This window comes from Chiloscyllium plagiosum, chromosome 26 (assembly GCF_004010195.1).
Source record: "Chiloscyllium plagiosum isolate BGI_BamShark_2017 chromosome 26, ASM401019v2, whole genome shotgun sequence".
Taxonomy (NCBI): Eukaryota; Metazoa; Chordata; class Chondrichthyes; order Orectolobiformes; family Hemiscylliidae; genus Chiloscyllium; species Chiloscyllium plagiosum.
In genome coordinates this window covers 14,425,856-14,445,999 of record NC_057735.1, presented here as the reverse complement: position 1 = coordinate 14,445,999, position 20,144 = coordinate 14,425,856, and the positions used below count along the sequence as shown (strand labels likewise).

The following is a 20,144-nucleotide window of genomic DNA, read 5'->3' as shown; positions in this document are numbered from 1 at the left end:
AGAAGGACTTTATTTTTTTCTCTGAAAGGGCAGTGAATTTTTGCAATTCCCTAGTGTTGTAAATACTCCAATGTTGCTTATATTTAACGCTAGCATAGGCAGATTTTTGGCCTCATGGAATTTCAGGAAATGGGAAGCGTATAGAAGAGTGAAGTTGAAGCCCATATTTGGCCATGATTATGTTAGATGATGGAGAAGGCTTGATGGACAACGTGACTTACTTTTCCCAGCTTGTATATCGCCTCCGTGCAGTTGTCCTCACCATTAGGCAACAGTTGAAAATTATGATTGATTGAAATACCATTGATAAGGTGCGGATCAAATTATTACTTTTTGGAGCCAACGTCGGTCCAGTTATTGAGCTGTGTTGCCGTAGACTAGAGATGCAGGGACCCAAATCTGTGATCTTGTTCTGTTCTTGTACCTGTGGCAGTGGTGATCTGCCATTGCAAAGATAGTCTGATACTGCTGGGTTTTGCAGCGTCGGGCTATTTAAATACATCCGGCAGGAGCTTGGGAGTTGTGTGAAATCGAAGATGTGCAGCATGGGGAAAGTTCCATTCTTGCTCTGTGTGTAAATACATGTGGTATGCAGTTGGGCCAGTCTGTTTACTTTCCTGTATTACTATTGGCAGGGAATATTCTCCAAAATAAAAGATGACCTGCTATTTTGATTACTGCCCCCATTGCTAATTGAAGCCTCTAGGTAACATCAACAACTTTACTTCCATGCAATGCTTTTGGAATCAGCCCATTATCAAACTTTGGTAACAGGTGAAACTTCCATGGCGTGCCTTTCATGCTTAAAGGCATTGATTTTTCAAATGTCATATTTAAATACAAAATTTAGATATCTCTGTCAACTTGGCTAGACTACGTTTTTGTGTTAGTTCGATAAACGTTACTTGAGGGTTGTTAAACCTTTTGATAACATTACTAAATCCTTTGTGGACGCCATTATTTAATCCCCTTTGCATACATATTCCCTATAGAGAAATTAGTGTACATCTAAATAGTACAGTTGTGATACTATACCTGGTTAAATGGTGTTTACTAATGAGAAAGGCAACTCTTCAAATCATTAGCTGAAAACATTTAAATATGTTGGCTGTGAATAAGACCCTGCCAGTACAGACTAGGTATTTTCAAATTGATGTTGAAGGAGCAGAAGCAAGTGCTTGTGTGTAATCTCCTCTTCCACATTGGAACCATTACATGAAGTTAAATATTCTTGTCCAGTTTCTCAAATCCAAATCTTTTTGGATATTGAGCATCGAAAAGCAGTGTTGTGTCAAAGTTGCGTGATGCAATGTCCTAGCTTTGCAGCAGTCCGGGGGCATTACACTCCCTTTTTTTAAAATGTCGTGTCACTCCCTTTAGATCCCATTCGAAGCTTAAACTTCAGCTTAACAAAAGAGGGACATTGGCTCTATTTATTTTTCCTCCCCCTGCCCCCAATGTACCCACTGTCCTTCTGTTTCACCTCATGCTCTATTTCTTCAACAACACCCCCAACTCAAACATTGACTGACTTGATTCAAAATGTCAATCTTGAATCATGGTCATGTTCTACATTGGACCTTCAGCCACCCCTCGGTAACTGATCTACAAACTCCACTCACTTTGCCAAGTTTCATTTATGCATAGGGGGTGGTGGTCAGGATGGTGAACAGAAAGTGGATATTGAGCTGATCCAAGAGGGTTTGGGTTGAAAACTCATCTCTGGAGCAGTTGGGACTTTAACCCAGGTCGTCTAGCCCAGCACTAGGAACACCACTGCACTAGTGGAGCCCGGTTCAGATTTATTTGTCTCAAATGATTCCTTGGAGTAACTGATTTTTAAATGACTATGAAGAGCTGGGCAATAAAATGGTTATCATAGAATCCCTACAGTTCAGCTATTTAGCCCTTGGATTCCACACTAACCATCCAAAGAGCATCCCACCTCCCATATTTCCCATCCCTGAATACCATGGGCAATTTACTATGGCCAGTCCACCAAAGCTGCACATCATTTGGACTGTGGGAGGAAAGGACAGCGCCCAGAGGAAACCCTCACAGACACTGAGAAAGTCACCCAGAGAGTAGAATCAAACCCAGATCCCTGGTGCTGTGAGACAGCATTGCTAACCACTGAGCCATCATATATCTCTTTGCTTTGTAGCCGTGATTGTAAAGATTCTTTAAGTTGGTGACTTTGGGTTTGCATTTCAATCACATACAAACAGAGTTTTTGTTTTTGTTTGAAGCTCTTTATGTTTATCTGGCAAATGAGTACCATCCCAGTCTCCAACATTTCAAGTATGGTTATTTGATCGTCATTCACTCTTGAACAATTGCACTGTTTCTGGTTTTGACTCCTGTAACTTCACCCCTCCCCAAATGTCTGGAAGTGTTTGAGCCTGTCTATCTTTGCACCACAACAAGAAATGTTGGTGTTTATCCATTATTTGTGGAGAAAGTGAGGTCTGCAGATGCTGGAGATCAGAGCTGAAAATGTGTTGCTGGAAAAGCGCAGCAGGTCAGGCAGCATCCAGGGAACAGGAGAATCAACGTTTCGGGCATAAGGAAGGGCTTATGCCCGAAACGTCGATTCTCCTGTTCCCTGGATGCTGCCTGACCTGCGCTTTTCCAGCAACGCATCCATTATTTGTGGCCCAATTGCTAGGGGGTCTCTCTATCTACTTTTGCAGTTGATTTGTATCCCAACTCCAAATTTACATTAGCATTGGTGTAAAAACAAAACTACTCAACCCACTATTGTGCTGGAAATGAAACCTTAAAGTGACTTTGTTCCTACCACAATGTTTTGAGTAACCATTTAAAATTTGTCTGTCAAGCCCATGACCACACTTGTTTTACGTTCTATCTCATTGTGATCTCCAAGTAAAAGTTGACATTATGCCTTCCCCTATTCATTGGTTTCCTTTCCTGGCTTAGGTTAATTTCATTCTTGAAGAGAATGATCCTTAATAAATGCTTGCATCCAAAAGACGACGGGTGAATTTAAAATCCTCCTTTTAATTTAACAGATATTTTATTCGATGCGGCCCTAAAATATTTTGGTGATGACTTGGGCCACTTTGTGTCAACTGCAATTTGTACAAAGCCTGGAACCGTCTCCTGACTGGGGCCATGTTTTCACAACAATCTAACCACAGCAATAATCACTGCACATCATTGTTTATCCTCAAGGTGGCGCTGCAAAGTGAACCAAGAAACACGCAGTGTTGCGGTTGGGAAGATTTTGCAAACATGTGAACGATCACTTCTGTACAAGTAAGTGTTAAAGAGCAATCCTTGTGATTGCAAGGTGATTTGCAAAATTTGTGCCTCTTGCTGAAACCGGTGAGGGTCGTAGATCTGCCAAGTGATGCTTTGAGCAGAAAGGATAGAATTAGGCCATTTTGCCCATCAAGTCTGCTCTACTACTCAGCTGATCATGGCTGATCTTTACTTCAGTGCCATGTTCCTCCATTATCCTCATACTCCTTGTTAACTTTTTTGATCTAGAAATCTATCAGTATTCAGCCTTCTGGGATGGAGAATTCAAAAGATTCACCACCACCTGAATTGAAGAAATTGATTCTTTTGTCTCGTCTTCGTGACCTGCCCCTTATGCTGAGACTGACGTCTCGAAGAAGGAAAACCTTCTTCCCACATCAACCCTGCCAAGCTCTAGAAAAAAGATTTTCATGCTTCAGAGAATGAATGTTCTTATCTTCAGGGCAGTTATGTTCCAGTTCCTTCAATAACATATGACATTTGAAGTTGGTCTCCCATGCCCTTAATCTTGTCTGATGATTATTAAAGATTCCAGGTCTAAACCAAAGAGAGGGAATTCTCTAGCTATCCTGGCTAATCTTATCTCATGCCAGCACTAAAAACAAAACTGTGCAGACCGTGTCTCCATTCCATATAGAAAGGTTATATACTTTGTAATCATCTTTTGGGTTAAAGGGATCAAAAGGTGCTAGGTGAAATTGGGAACAGGATATTGAGCTGGCTGGTCAGCCCTGATCGTACTGAATGGAGGAACACACACAAAAGGCAGAATGATCTACACCAGCTCCTATTTTGTATTTCTGTTTCAGTTTAAAAACAACTCCATGCTAGATCCATAAGGTAATTGAGTTGGTGTCTCGTCTGAAGCACCGTCCTTCAAACACTACAACATTGTCTGTCTGTGTTAGGTATTGGTCTCCACAAACTCCGCTTTCCATTAGTTGCGCCGTACAAATGGTGGTTCCTGCTGTGTGGGTCTTGCATGTGCTGTGGTAACACAAGAGTTGAAGATTTGGTACAGCAGATGCCTGGAAAACTTGTTCTCGTGGTTGCCATCCTTTGAAATTCTGTTAAGCTAGTGGCAATAACATGAACTTATGAGACGCGCTTTTCAGGAGTCTGTAGCAGCATTAAACTCTCAAAGGAAATAGAACTAAAATCTTTATCTTAATATCAAGAGTGTGTAATTGTACTGAGTGTCCTATCAAACCCTTAAAGAATTTAATATGTTTAATTAAGATTTGCCTTTCATTTTAACAGCAGAGAATATAGGTCAAATCTATCTCAAACACTCCTACAAGGAGAATCTGTCCGTTCCAAGATTCTGTTTGGTCAGCCTTCATTACACTGGCAGGGTTAGCGATCTGTAGTGTTCCTGTGGTTCTCTCATGAAAGAGTTTAATCCCATTGAAGATATTTGGCTTTCGCAGGGGTTGGCTCGATGGCTGGTTTTACAATGCAGAGCACTGCCAACAGAATGGGTTTAATGCCCACACCAGCTGAGGATACTGTGTAGGACACTCCTTTTTTTTTTTCAATCTCTCCCTCGCCTGAAGCATGATGACCCTCAGCTTAACCAGTTTGTATCTCGCTGTTTTGCATGAGAGCGCAGCTCTATGCTCCAGTTGGACTATGGCAACTTTACCCTTTTTTAGCTTTTATTGTCCATGGTTGTTATATAGCTGTTATGGTATATTGTGCATAAGTAACCTTCATCTCTTGGCTATTTCAGCCAAGCATATCATTTCAAACAGGTGTTGTGGAATTATCCCTTACCTCTAGGCTAGAAGATCTGGGTCCAAATCACATCTGTCATGTAGATGTTTGGACTTGTCTTAACACAAGGTGATCAAAAAATCTAATGCAATCTCTTATGTTGCAATGGTCGTATCCCTATCTCTGCCTGTGGCTTGAACTCCCATCTGCTGCAGAGTTAAATCACACAACACTAGGTTATACTCCAACAGGTTTATTTGGAGACACTAGATTTCAGAACACTGCTCCTTCAGGTGGTTGTGGAGTGTAAGATCATTAGACACAGATTTCTAGCAAAAGTTTACGGTGTGATGCAACTGAAATTATATATTGAAAAAGACCTGGATTGTTTAAGTCTAGATGTGTTGCATTGCACCCGAACAAATTGATTTAAAGGTATCAGTTATAGTAAACAACAAGCTTTGTTGAAGCAAATAACTTAATTGCATCAATTCAGCAATGAATGAATCCATCCTTCAGTATTTTCAGCTTAGCCTATAGCTGAAATGATTTATATTACAAGACTGAGATTTGTCCAAGCTATTAAATGTAAATAAACTCAATAGCTAATGAGCATTTCTTCCAAATGAAGCGTTTGTTGACAATCAGCAGCCAATGTTAGCTGGAGTGTTAGTTTTGAAAACTGATGCATTACGTCAGGGGCAAAGAAGCATGCACTTGCATTTGCCTGTTCTCATAAATTGTGTGCCGTAGATTATTTAGGAATGACTAAGCTAGTGAATTCACTAGAAAGACACGAATGTGAAAACATTCAGAATCGCACAAATGTGATAAGGAATGCAAAAAGTGGTTTTTAAAAATGTAAAATTTAAATTTTATTAGAGGAAGGTCAGTTCTGAAACCTCCTGAAATACACTTTTATTCCTTTTACCACGATGTTAGCTTTAGTGGTGCACTGGATTTTCTCCTCCAGTAGATCCCAGAAGCACTTTGACAGAATAAAGCTTGACAGTCTTATACAGAATAATTATATATATCATCATAAAAGTTATGGCAATGCTTAAAATGGATTATAAAGGCTGAGTGTTTTTATAGCTAATGCCAATAAATACCATTCACTGAAGATGTGCGTTTCATTGCTTCACTCAATTCAAGAGTATTAACTTGCAAATATTACAAACGTGTTGTACAGTGAGCATTAATACCCTACATTTTAGATGAATTATAAAAACGTTGGGCCTTTTGAAATTGTAGGTACATTCTAAGTTAGAAATATTGAAGCAAAATGCTTCCAATTTGGGGAGACCAAAGATATAATTTGTAGTTACTTGTGTTCATGCACGACTCAAATGCTTTTTTTTTCAAAGCTCCAAAGTATCCTGGTATAAAAATTCGGCTCCTTGCTAAAGGAGCCAGATCTTGTGTTGTCCATCTGCTGTGTATCACCTGTATTTAATTGCCTATTTTGCTGTATTTGGCACCAGAAAGTTGTTTCCAGATGCCAAAATTTGGATTTTTAATCAACCAAACTCAACTCTAGTAAAAGGTATTTTCTAAATGTAGGTAACTTAATCCCTTAATGGAATAAAGGTTTGCAAAATAGCTTGTGTGAAATTACATGTTTCTAAACAGCAGTGGTTAGCACTGCTGCCTCACAGCGCCAGAGACCCGGGTTCAATTCCTGACTCCGGCGACTGACTGTGTGAAGTTTGCACATTCTCCCCGTGTCTGTGTGGGTTTCCTCCGGGTGCTCCGGTTTCCTCCCACAGTCCAAAGATGTGCGGGTCAGGTGAATTGGCCATGCTAAATTGCCCGTAGTGTTAGGTTAAAGGGGTAAATGTAGGGGTATGGGTGGTTTGCGCTTCGGCGGGTCGGTGTGGACTTATTGGGCCGAAGGGCCTGTTTCCACACTAAGTAATCTAATCTAATCTAAACAAAAATAAACTCAACCTGTCATGGCTGTGACTGACTGGTCCTGACCCGAAACAGCTTGCTCCTCCATTGCTGTCTGACCTGCTGTGCGTTCCCAGCTCCACATTTTATTGACTTTGCTCAGACTGGCAATGCTAGAAATTGTATCAAGGTTGTTGTATTGCCATCATCTTACCAGACCATAGGGGTTGCTCTCTTAAAGAGAAGTGACTGGTGATTTAACCTGAGGGCCACCAGACCTCAGGTGAAGGAAGAGGTTGAGAAGGAGAGTCCATCATGGTAACCTCAAACCGATGATGGGAATTGAACCCATGCTGTTGGTGCCACACCACTCTGTAAAACTGCATCCAGCCAACTGAGTTAAACAGATTCCCTGTATAAAGGTAAAGGCAATTATTATGACTTGTTAAAATCTTGGGCTGCTGGAAATAGTACACTAATAGTTTTCTGCTCTTTACAAATGACATTGTCCAAGTAAATATTTCCTCCTCCTTGTTCTAACAATAGAATTTACAATGCTTTGCATAATTTATTCCTGGTTGCCTGAGCCACTTGTCTGGTTGTTTCCACGTATCCAGCTGAAAATTTTCATTTGCTCAGGGGTCTGGTACCCTTGGGTGAAGTATGCCCAGAGCATCTGGGCATGCTGGCATCTGGCATCCTGATTAAAATCTGGGTGAGAAACAATATGGCACAAAACTTATTCATTACTGTGGGATTAAATAATAAGCTTAATGGCTTCAGATAACTGTGGAGCATCTGCGGTAATTTTTATATCTGGGAGATGGGGAAATAATTTAGGAGTCAGTGTCCTACAGCATGGAAACAGACCCTTCAGTCCATCGTTCCCAAACTACACTTATCCCACTTACCTGCATTTAGCCCATATCCCAACCAAATCTTTGAGTCACTTAAGACATTTGGATAAGTACATGTTGTAACTGTACCTGCATCCATCACTTCCTCTGACAATTCATTTGAGCATAATTAGTCCTTGTATATTCCTGTCAGGGTGAAAGTAAAGACTGGTAGGTATAGGGAATGCTGGATGACTGAAGAAATTGATGGTTTGCTTAAGAAAAAGGAAGCATATGTAAGGTATAGACAGGATAGATCAAGTGAATCCTTAAAGAGGGAAATCAGGAGGGCAAAAAGGTGACACGAGATAGCTTTGGCAAATAGAATTAAGGAGAATCCAAAGGGTTTTTACAAATACATTAAGGACAAAAGGGTAACTAGGGAGACAATAGGGCCCCTCAAAGATCAGCAAGGCGGCCTTTATGTGGACTGGCAGAAAATGGAGATACTAAATGAGTATTTTACTGTGGAAAAGGATATGGAAGATATAGACTCTATGGAAATAGATGGTGACATCTTGCAAAATGTCCAGATTAGAGGAGGAAGTGCTGGGTGTCATGAAATGGGTAAAGGTGGATAAATCTCCAGGACCTGATCAGGTGTACCCGAGAACTCTGTGGGAAGCTAGAGAAGTGATTGCTGGGCCTCTTGCTGAGATATTTGTATCATCGAGAGTCACAGGTGAGGTGCCGGAAGACTGGAGGTTGGCAAACGTGATGCCACTGTTTAAGAAGTGTGGTAAAGACAAGCCAGGGAACTATAGACCGGTGAGCCTGACCTCAGTGGTGGGCAAGTTGTTGGAGGGAATCCTGAGAGACAGGATGTACATGTATTTGGAAAGGCAAGGACTGATTAGGGATAGTCAACATGGCTTTGTGCGTAGGAAATCATGTCTCACAAACTTGATTGAGTTTTTGAGGAAGTAACAAAGGGGATTGAGCGGTAGATGTGATCTATATGGACTTCAGTAAGGCGTTCGACAAGGTTCCCCTTGGGCGATTGATTAGCAAGTTTAGGTCTCATGGAATATAGGCAGAACTGGCTCAAAGGTAGAAGACCGGGTAGTGGTGGAGGGTTGTTTTTCATACTGGAGGCCTGTGACCAGTGGAGTGCCACAAGGATCGGTGCTGGTTCCTCTACGTTTTGGCATTTAGCAAGGCGGCCTTTGTGTGGACTGGCAGAAAATGGAGATACTAAATGAGTATTTTGCATTAGTACTTACTGATAAATAATTTGGTTGCAAGCATAAGAGGTACAGTTAGTAAATTTGCAGATGACACCAAAATTGGGGGTGTAGTGGACAGCGAAGAGGATTACCTCAGATTACAACAGGATCTTGACCAGATGGGCCAATCGGCGGCGAAGTGGCAGATGGAGTTTAATTCAGATAAATGCGAGGTGCTGCATTTTGGGAAAGCAAATCTTACAGGATGTATACACTGAATAGTAAGGTCCTAGGGAGTGTTGCTGAACAAAGAGACCTTGGAGTGCAGGTTCATAGCTCCTTGAAAGTGGAGTTGAAGGTAGATAGGATAGTGAAGAAGGCGTTTGGTATGCTTTCCTTTATTGGTCAGAGTATTGAGTACAGGAGTTGGGATGTCATGTTGCGGCTGTACAGGACATTAGTTAGGCCACTGTTGGAATATTGTGTGTAATTCTGGTCTTCCTATCGGAAAGATGTTGTGAAACTTGAAAGAGTTCAGAAAAGATTTACAAGGATGTTGCCAGGGTTGGAGGATTTGAACTACAGGGAGAGGATGAACAGATCCAGGGGCTGTTTTCCCTGGATCGCGACAGGCTGAGGGGTGACCTTTTTATAGAGGCTTACAAAATTTGAGGGGCATGGATCGGGTAAATAGGTAAAGTATTTTCTCTGGGGTGAGGAGAGTCCAGAACTAGAGGGCTTGGGTTTAAGGGTGAGAGGGGAAAAGAGACCCAAGGGGCAACTTTTTCACACAGGGTGGTATGTGTATGGAATGAGCTGCCAGAGGAAGTGGTGGAGGCTAGTACAATTGCAACATTTAAGAGGCATTTGGATGGGTATATGAATAGGAAGGGTTTGGAGGGATATGGGCCGGGTGCTGGCAAATGGGACTACATTGGGTTAGGATATCTGGTTGGCATAGACTGGTTGGACCGAAGGGTCTCTTTCCATGCTGTACATCTCTGACTGACTTTAGAACAATGGGCTGGATCTTTACAGCTAGATTACTTTTGTTCTGTTCCAAGCATATATGAACCATTGTTTTGTCAATCATTAACTGCCCGTCCCTAATCCTTAAGAAGGTGATGTACTGCCAACTTGAAATATTCTTCCTATACACTGTCTTTTCTAGCAGTTCATATTGATGTTGTATAGCTGTGCAACAATTGTATTCGCACTAGGTTTCCCCCCCATTAACAATGCTTGTGTTGAGGTTGTAATAGACAAGGTCAACTGTGCTATAGTGAGGGGTCAGATTAGCTGAAAAGTGACTGAATTATGATGGGTGCCCAGTGATTGATTGTTCTATAGATCTTAAGGACAGGACTATAGTACTACTGAAGCAGACACACATACTTTTGTTGAAGAGTCCATCTGCAAAGATCAGACCTGCAGAAGTGTTTTGTCTGAATGTTCTGGAACCTATGGAACTGACCCACAAAAGTCAGTTACTGTCTTCAGAGAGGAGGGAAAACATAGTAATGATGTGGCTTGACACTCAATGTTGATGCCTGAACCCTTGGTCCTGTTTCAGTCCTGCTGAGTTGTACAATCTGATAAAATAATACCGGAAGACCCCTCTATGTTCTCTAACTATTTTGTTTATGTGGATTCTAAAATTACCTAAAACATTCTGGACTCCGGGCGTTTAGGTTAGTGAGCTATTTCAGTTCCACGTTGAGTAGGAGAGCTAATAACTAGACCCAGACAACCACAGTAGGGAAGTCTCAAAATATTTCAGTTTGGAATCAGATTGTGAATTTTAATGTGCAGTTACTGTGCCAAAATAGCGTAGCTTTCTAGTAATAGCACCTGGCGTTGGTCCTTGATGTAGGGATGTAAAGTCCATAATCAGCCTTTCAGAATCCTGGGGCATCTTGATTTTGTTTGTTCAGGACAGGTATATTGGCACATTGAGGCATTTTGTTCCAGTTCACCTTCAGCTGTGACTCTCTCAAACTTCCGCTTGGGCCTCTGAAAACTGTCCAGCCCATTGTTGGATGCAAGTCATGTTTTTAGTTGTGTAGAAGTGTGCTTCTGTAAATCAATAATGCAGCCACTTAATTATGTAGAATTTCAACATTTGAGTGAACGTGGGATGTTTTGAGATCAGGTGAAGCCTTTTTTTTTTACAAAAAATAGTTTATTTAACAGACTGCAGATTCATCTAAAATGGATTGCAAAGAAGACTTTGCTTCAAATTGAACCTCTGCTCGCTCTTGTTTCTAAGTCTGTCTTGGCTATGTCGAGAGATTCCTGTTACTCACTGGGTGTTCCTGGCAATGTTCCTACCTAGTCATCAGTTTGACAAGTTATAAATTTTAATACTTCACACTGTGTTGGCAGGAGGTGCATCTTGGTGTGTTGTAGATGCTGGAGGCCAGGGTGGAGCAGGTGAGCATTTTAAGATTCAGCATTGCTGAAGTTGTAGCTAAGCTTATTTGAGAAAATCAGCCATATGTTAACAGTAATGTGCTACTAACTGTACTTGCTGCAAGATGCTCCACTCTATAAACAGGGACAAAGCTCATGTATGTAAATTACTGAAAATGAAATAACTCCCGCATTTGTTTAGTGACTTTAATTTTTACACAAGGATCACTTTACATTAAAAAGATGCTTTTAAGTTGGCAGAGATGTGGATATGAGAAGTAACATACTGATCTGAAAAGAAAAGGATTTTTACTAGGGAAAAGGGAGGTGTGACATTTTGAAACCATTAGTATCTCCTGCATTGGATGGCAATCTCCATCATTACAAGTCTTCTAGAAAGTTGGTATTTGTGAATTGCTGAGAAAAGTTTGCAACTCTTTTGATGCTATGCATATGGTATGTGAGTTGATGCATTAAAATGTAATTAATCTATAGCTAGTTGTGGCCCTCTTCAGTGTTCATGGACTGTCCTAATTTTACTTTCCATGCTTTTGGATTTGTATTGTAGTTAATGCAATTGTGAAGCAGCTTCACTTAAACAATACTTTTTTCCAGTAAAGAAAAACTGAAAGTAATTCTCCAGTTTAAAATCCTCCTTCACACTGAAAGCATAGTGCAGGTATTTGAATTTTTATTTCTATTCTACCAAGGTCCCTAGCTATTAAGATTTGGAACAATCACAAAGACTGATACCTTCCTGCTGAAACAAATGAGAGAGCCTCTTTCTTCCCTCCTCCTCCTCTCCTCCCCCCCCCCTTCTTCCTTCCTCTTCTCCTCCTTCCTCTTCTCCTCCTTCCTCTTCTCCTCCTTCCTCTTCTCCTCCTTCCTCTTCTCCTCCTTCCTCTTCTCCTCCTTCCTCTTCTCCTCCTTCCTCTTCTCCTCCTTCCTCTTCTCCTCCTTCCTCTTCTCCTCCTTCCTCTTCTCCTCCTTCCTCTTCTCCTCCTTCCTCTTCTCCTCCTTCCTCTTCTCCTCCTTCCTCTTCTCCTCCTTCCTCTTCTCCTCCTTCCTCTTCTCCTCCTTCCTCTTCTCCTCCTTCCTCTTCTCCTCCTTCCTCTTCTCCTCCTTCCTCTTCTCCTCCTTCCTCTTCTCCTCCTTCCTCTTCTCCTCCTTCCTCTTCTCCTCCTTCCTCTTCTCCTCCTTCCTCTTCTCCTCCTTCCTCTTCTCCTCCTTCCTCTTCTCCTCCTTCCTCTTCTCCTCCTTCCTCTTCTCCTCCTTCCTCTTCTCCTCCTTCCTCTTCTCCTCCTTCCTCTTCTCCTCCTTCCTCTTCTCCTCCTTCCTCTTCTCCTCCTTCCTCTTCTCCTCCTTCCTCTTCTCCTCCTTCCTCTTCTCCTCCTTCCTCTTCTCCTCCTTCCTCTTCTCCTCCTTCCTCTTCTCCTCCTTCCTCTTCTCCTCCTTCCTCTTCTCCTCCTTCCTCTTCTCCTCCTTCCTCTTCTCCTCCTTCCTCTTCTCCTCCTTCCTCTTCTCCTCCTTCCTCTTCTCCTCCTTCCTCTTCTCCTCCTTCCTCTTCTCCTCCTTCCTCTTCTCCTCCTTCCTCTTCTCCTCCTTCCTCTTCTCCTCCTTCCTCTTCTCCTCCTTCCTCTTCTCCTCCTTCCTCTTCTCCTCCTTCCTCTTCTCCTCCTTCCTCTTCTCCTCCTTCCTCTTCTCCTCCTTCCTCTTCTCCTCCTTCCTCTTCTCCTCCTTCCTCTTCTCCTCCTTCCTCTTCTCCTCCTTCCTCTTCTCCTCCTTCCTCTTCTCCTCCTTCCTCTTCTCCTCCTTCCTCTTCTCCTCCTTCCTCTTCTCCTCCTTCCTCTTCTCCTCCTTCCTCTTCTCCTCCTTCCTCTTCTCCTCCTTCCTCTTCTCCTCCTTCCTCTTCTCCTCCTTCCTCTTCTCCTCCTTCCTCTTCTCCTCCTTCCTCTTCTCCTCCTTCCTCTTCTCCTCCTTCCTCTTCTCCTCCTTCCTCTTCTCCTCCTTCCTCTTCTCCTCCTTCCTCTTCTCCTCCTTCCTCTTCTCCTCCTTCCTCTTCTCCTCCTTCCTCTTCTCCTCCTTCCTCTTCTCCTCCTTCCTCTTCTCCTCCTTCCTCTTCTCCTCCTTCCTCCTTCCTCCTCCCTCCTCCCTCCCGGGAGAGAGAGTGGGTGAAATGGTAGATGGGCCGAGGCAATTGGGTGGAAGCTGAAATGTTGAAAGCATCATGGTATGCTCAGAATGATAAATGAAGTTGGTAGTATGAAGTGACCAGTTTCATGCCATCCCATGGCAGATTTCAACTTTTATATTCTTTTTAAAATGATGGCCTTTTGGTGGAACCCATAGTTGTTAGCCATCTCTGCCATGTCCAGGTTGCCTTGGTGAGGCAGAACGGTCTGTTGGTACTTGGTTGTTCCTGTTGGAGAACTTGCAGGAGGTGCTGTTAGTCTGTCTTCAGTCTAACATTTTGAATTAGACTTTGTGAGTGGATATGAGGAGGTTTGGGGAAATCCCATAGCAGTAGATTTTTGTGATGTGGTCGGATATGTTTTTGAAGGGTAATGAATGGTTGCAAAAACAAAAGTGAGCAAACTGCAGAATGAGCATTAGTGGTTGTGGGGCCTACAACTTTGTTGTCCTGCCCTTTTAAAATGGCTCTTTCATACCTGACCCAGACCTGTTCGACTGATGGCAGATCCTCCAGTGGAAACCTGCCACCTGAATCAGTGGGCACCAGTTTCAGCAGGCAAAACCAGAAGTGGTGGTCACTTCCAGATTTGACTTAGGGAACATTGCAGCCGTATGCCATGCTTCCTGACCCAATAAAACGCTGCAGTGCCCTTGGTGCAATCAATGTTTGCTGCAGTGAGCTTTCCTCCCTCAGATTTCTATTGATTGGTAACGAAAACTTGGGAGAGTGAGATGGTACAGAAAAGATGTGTATGCAGTTGCTAATGAGCTGATTATAATATAGACAGCAGTGACATTAGAGAGCAATTCCACAGTAACATGAACCAAGCTTTCCTAGTCGAGTTTCATGGACTTTTTTTCCCCTCTTGCGGTGTATTTTTAATTTGAGCTGTTCCAGGCAAGTTGAAATTTTAAGACCTATAGAATTTGTGAGTACTTGAAGATTTAACCTAAGGAATTGTTTTACAATTTTTAAAATAGAATTCTATATTCTTTGAGCCCTTTCCTCTTAGAATTCATGATCCTGGCCTGTTTGTCATGTCATTCCTCTACTTTGCTGCATTTCTTCTGAATTTGTGTTCCCGTAGCTGCACGATATTTGCTTTGACTCATCCCAACACTGCTGGTCTGTTTGTTTGTATTTTAATCAGTTGTGGGTCATTGACTTCCAACTCTTGTTTCTATTTAAAGCATATTGGGGTTAGAGGAAGGCTGTTTTTATCAAGAGGCTTGGTTTTTTTTAAAAGAAAATTCCATATGCTTCCAGCCAAGCAAACCATCTTATTTTTAATAAAAGGTTCTGTTTTCCTTTGACTTTTGTATCTTACTGTGGGCAGTGTTTTTGGATTAAACGATTTTAAACGACGTATTCAATTGTTGAGAAGTTGTAGCTGGCTGATTAAAAGATTCCATTGCCTCTTCCTTCCCCAGTTACAATTGAAATGGTGTTTTCTATTGGAATATGACATTTTTATGTTTACAATTTTTGCTGTACATCTCAACTCAATTATGTTGGGCAGACATTTGAATTAAATATGCAGGTTGGAATTCAGTGGAAGAGACATTGTCTTTTATTAATGTCACAGCTGAACTGTCGACCACTTTGAGGGAAGTGTCTGTATTTAAGTTAACCTAATTCCTTTTGTAAGCTTTTATTGAGAAGGTATAGTGAGCTTTAGTAATGTATGCAGTTAACAGATTTTTGTAAAGAATCAACTTGCATGAGGCAGACATTCTCTGCAACCTGTGTCTGTGTCTATTAACACCTTTTTATGTTTCAGTAATGGTTAAGTGAGTCTCATTTGGTTACAGTTCTCACCAAAGCAGGAAATCCTTAAGATAGATTAGAAAAAAAAACACTTCCTGTTGAGAAACCCTTGCAACTGTTAACACAACTTTTATTCCACCTGTCGAAGGACAGTGTTGCTTACTTGAGTTGTTACCATGTCATTTTCTTCCACTTGTTAAAAATGTTCTTTTACTTTTTTTCCTTCACTGTGATGTACAACTCTGGTAGTGGTTAAAATGCAAAATAGCTGATTTATAACATGAAAGTCGAAGAAACTTTTACCTGTTGCTCTATTTATTAACTAAACAGTAGTGTCAGGCTGTGGGCCTATTCCTGATTTCCAGACTCCAATTTCCTGACATTTGTGATGCAGAATGAATTATAGGTTTAAATAATGGGTGTTTTCAATAACAATTAATACAGAAGTGTTTCACCGGTATAGATATGGACGAAAGTGTTTTTTGCAAATGTAAGCACAATGGTGTTTCTTCAAATATCAATATATGTAAAAATTGCATTTTATTTATCAGAATAATGCTAAGTCTTTTTTAGGGTAGATTTTGAGGCAATTAATACATTTTGCAGACAGCAAAACATTTGGGACCAAGTTTTTCATAATTGCACCCTTTGTTAATATAAGAACAACTTTTGGTGATGGTGTAATTGTTGTGCATGAAGCAGTTACCAAAGTGACCTCAGGATTCAATGCAATTTGGATGTGTTATACAGGTAATGTTGTCAAGGTTTCATCTTTTGGGTGCTGGTGGTGTTCTTCCCCCTACCCCATGTACGGGTGGACAGGAATCTGACAAAGCACTTTATTTAACTCCCGTCGGAGGGGTAGCCTTCCTCTCAAAGGAGTGGTCTTTATTCATGCCAACAAACTGCTCAGTCATCATTTAAAAATCTCTCAACGCCAAGTTATATTCCAACAGGTTTATTTGGAAGCACTAGCTTTAAGAGTGCTGTTCCTTCAGGTGGTTGTGGAGTATAAGGTCCTAAGACACAGAATTTATAGCAAAATATTACAATGTCACGAACTGAAACGATATACCAAACAAACCTGGGTTGTTAAGTCTTTCATTTTTTTAGAATGAGTTGCAGGTTTCGGTTTATTAATATGTAAACCCCAGAACTACTCTTAAGTCCATCCCAGTCCAACACCGGCTCCTCCACATCATGCTCGGTCACCATGTAACGTTAGTGAGAAATTGTGGGGGGGTGGGGTGCAAAGACACTCCTCTGATTGATTTGACCAACCGACCGCTGCTGTGGATCTGGAAGTCCGGACTCTGAACCAGACCGGCAACAGTGGCAGTGGATGGGATCAATCAGGGTGGGTGTGAATAAAGCCTGTGCTTAATATACATTGTGGTTACATTAGAATGTCAACAACTGTGCATCATAGGAGGCTTTTTTTTATAAACTAAGGAATGTTATTAACTTGATTTTTGTCCAAGTCAAGTCAGAAGTTTAGTGAAAAAATGCAACGTAAACCTGATTCTAGTCCAAGTTAGTGACTTGATCTTGGTGGTTACCCAATGAAAAATAAAGCTATCAGAATATTTTTCTGCTACTTTTAAAATGAATTAAATGTCACTCAGCAATATGTGTAGAAATTTGCCTCCTTTTTAAAGCATAACCTGCCGGTTGTGAATCCCATTTTATAAATAACAGCTTTAATGTTCAGTGCTTTAATCCCATTCTGCAGATGTCAAACGGGGAAAAGTTAGTGCCTTCATGATAAACTGACTCTTGATAAATTCTTTCAGTGATGCTTTAAAAACTGTTCAATTTATTGCATATGGAGCATGTTATAAGTTAAAGTAAAAAATCACACATCAGGTTATAGTCCAACAGGTTTACTTGGAAGCACTAACTTTTGGAGCGCTGCTCCTTCATCAGGTGGTTGTGTAGAAGTCAAGTCAGTTGGTTCTAAGCAAATCTTAATTTCTGGGGCAAATTTGGATATTCACTGATCGGACTGGTGTTTAAGACTAAAAGGTAGTGATGAGTGACTAAAATCTATCTTTTCTTGGAAGTGTAAGCTTCAGTGCAACTCACTGCTTTCTCTTGTCTGGTGTCTCCCCTCCCTCCCTACCTATCAATTCCTGCTGCAGATGTTATTTTTCATGTGATAAATACTTCACGGTTTAGAAATTTAAACAGAATTTTCTCAGACTGTTAATTCCAGACTCTTACTGTGCTGCTTTTTTTTTTGAAGCATTATGGAATGCTATGCAGCTGTTCCATTGCCTTAAATCTACGTTTTGACACTTCCTGCTGCCTTGCATACCAGTGGCCCAGGCCTGGGGGCTTACTGTTGTGGTGTAGGATAAAGATAAATTGGGTTTTCCTGGTGACTGTAAAAGAAATGGTTACAGTATGGATCATGTTCAAACTCTGGCTGAGAAATTTACTGCCAAATAATCTTTATGCCATGCTTTAATTTAGTTTTGTAAAACGTTTCTCTTCCCCCCCCCCCCCCCCCGAAAAAATTAAGTTCTTTTCACTTGTAATCTGAGATACAGCAGAGCCTCAAGCTGCAGAAGCAATTAACCTGGTCAAAGTAAGGCGAAGGGGAAATAAATGTGATTACAAAGTATCTTTCACATCTTTAGGGTATCAGAACATCTGCCAATCTGCACACCACACCTTTCTACAAACAATGATGAAGTAAATGACCAGATATTGATTGAATAATAAATGTTTGCCAGAACAAATATCCTTTGCTTCTATTCAGGTAGTGGGGCATTTTGCATCTTGGGAGCATAAGAGTAGGCAGATGACACGAAGATTGGTGGAGTAGCAGAAAGCATAAGGGACTGTCAGAATACAGGGGGATATAGATAGACTGGAGAGTTGGGTGGAAAAATGGCAGATGGTTTTCAATCCAGACAAATGAAGTGATGCATTTAGGCAAGACTAATTCTAGAGCGAATTATACGATGAACGGAAAGCCTTGGGAAAAGTTGATGGGCAGAGAGATCTGGGAGTGCAGGTCCATTGTACCCTGAAGGTTGCTGCACAAGTGGATAGAGTGGTCAAGAAGGCATATAGTATGCTTGCCTTCATTGGACGGGGTATTGAGTATAAACAGCTGGCAAGTAATGTTAAAATTGTACAAGACATTGGATCGGCCGCATTTAGAATACTGTGTACAGTTCTGGTCGTTTCATTACCAAAAGGATGTGGATGCTTTGGAGAGGGTGCAGAGAAGGTCTACGAGGATGTTGCCTGGTATGGTAGGTGATAGCTATGAAGAGAGGTTGAATAGGTTAGGTTTATTTTCATTCAATAAAAGGAGATTGAGGGGGGACCTGGATTGAGGTTTACAAAATCTTGAAGGATATAGACAGGGTAGATAGAGATAAGCTTTTTCCCCACAGTGAAGGATTCAATAACGAGAGGTCACGCTTTCAAGGTGAGAGGTGAAAAGTTTTTAAGGGGGATACATGTGGCAAGTACTTCAGAGGGTGGTGGTGTTTGGAATGCTTTGCCAGTAGAGGTGGTAGAGGCAGGCACAGTAGATTTATTTAAGATGCGTCTGGACAGAAGCATGAGTAGGTGGGGAGCAGAGGGATACAAATGCTTAGGGATTGACTGACAGGTTTAGACACTGCATTTGGATTGGCTCAGGCTTGGAGGGCCGAAGTGCCTGTTCCTGGGCTGTAAATTTTCTTTGTTCTATTTAGCCTGCTCTACCATTTAATACAATTGATTGGGCACTTCATTGCCTCGGCACGTGCTAGCCCCACAACCCTTTTAATATATCAGTAATCACATATTTATTAACCCTTCATCTAAATATTCTCAAAGATTAGTTTCCACAGCCCTCAATGAGCTGCCAGAGGATGTGGTGGAGGCTGGTACAATTGCAAGCCAGAGGATGTGGTGGAGGCTGGTACAATTGCAACATTTAAGAGGCATTTGGATGGGTATAAGAGTAGGAAGGGTTTGGAGGGATATGGGTCGGGTGCTGGCAGGTGGGACTAGATTGGGTTGGGATATCTGGTTGGCATGGACAGATTGGATCAAAGGGTCTGTTTCCGGGCTGTACATCTCTATGACAGTCCTGCCATCCCAGGTACAAGATCTGGTGAACGTTTATTGCACTCCCACAATACAACAACAATATCGTTCCTGAGATAGGGAAACCAAAATGTTACACAGTACTCCAGATGCAGACCAACTGAGCTTATACAACTGAAGCAATAGTTCACTCCTGCTCTCAAATCCTCTTAGGCTAACGAAATGGTAGCCTTATCCCAACTCCTAGATTACAGTCCTCCCTTTTCTCCAGCCATCTATATTTAAGAAATACTCTGCACGTTTTGTTTTCTTACCAAAGTGGACAACCCCGGTTTATCCACATCATATTCCATCTGCTGTGCTCTTGTCCATTCATACAGCTTGTCCAAATCCACCTGAAAATGTTTCATATGTTCCGCTTAATGCACATTCCTGTTTAGCTTTGTTACCTTTACAAATTTGAAAGTATTAAGTTTGGTCATTCTGTAGCATTTTGTGCCATGCTGACAAATTTAACATCATTTTGAAGTGGGAAGGCTCTTTTTTAAAACCCTTTGTTTTTAAATTTACGTATACATCCCCATGGTACTTTAATTTTGAATAAATTTAGTCACATTTCATGCAGAGCTCGCTCCAAGTGCCTCCTGTCACTGCAGTGAGCTTAAATGCCTGAAAAAACTTTGGAATTTGTTTTTTGCAATAGAAACTAATTTACAAAACTGATTTGATTGTAATCCTCTGCCTTCCCCCACTTTCCCCCCC

The 20,144-nt window shown here is 41.5% G+C and overlaps 1 protein-coding gene across 7 annotated transcripts in view; it reads left to right on the top strand.

Annotated features, from left to right (window-relative positions):
- LOC122563116 (plasma membrane calcium-transporting ATPase 1-like) overlaps positions 1-20,144 on the top strand; it is a 233,175-nt gene that overhangs the window by 40,599 nt on the left and 172,432 nt on the right. The window contains exon 1 of one of the 7 annotated variants that reach the window (XM_043716560.1): positions 3,203-3,279. The exons of the other annotated variants lie outside the window; for them this stretch is intronic. The gene's annotated coding sequence lies outside the window, so the exon portion shown is untranslated. Of the gene's footprint in view, positions 1-3,202; positions 3,280-20,144 lie in introns of those variants that run through there. 7 annotated transcript variants of the gene reach the window in all.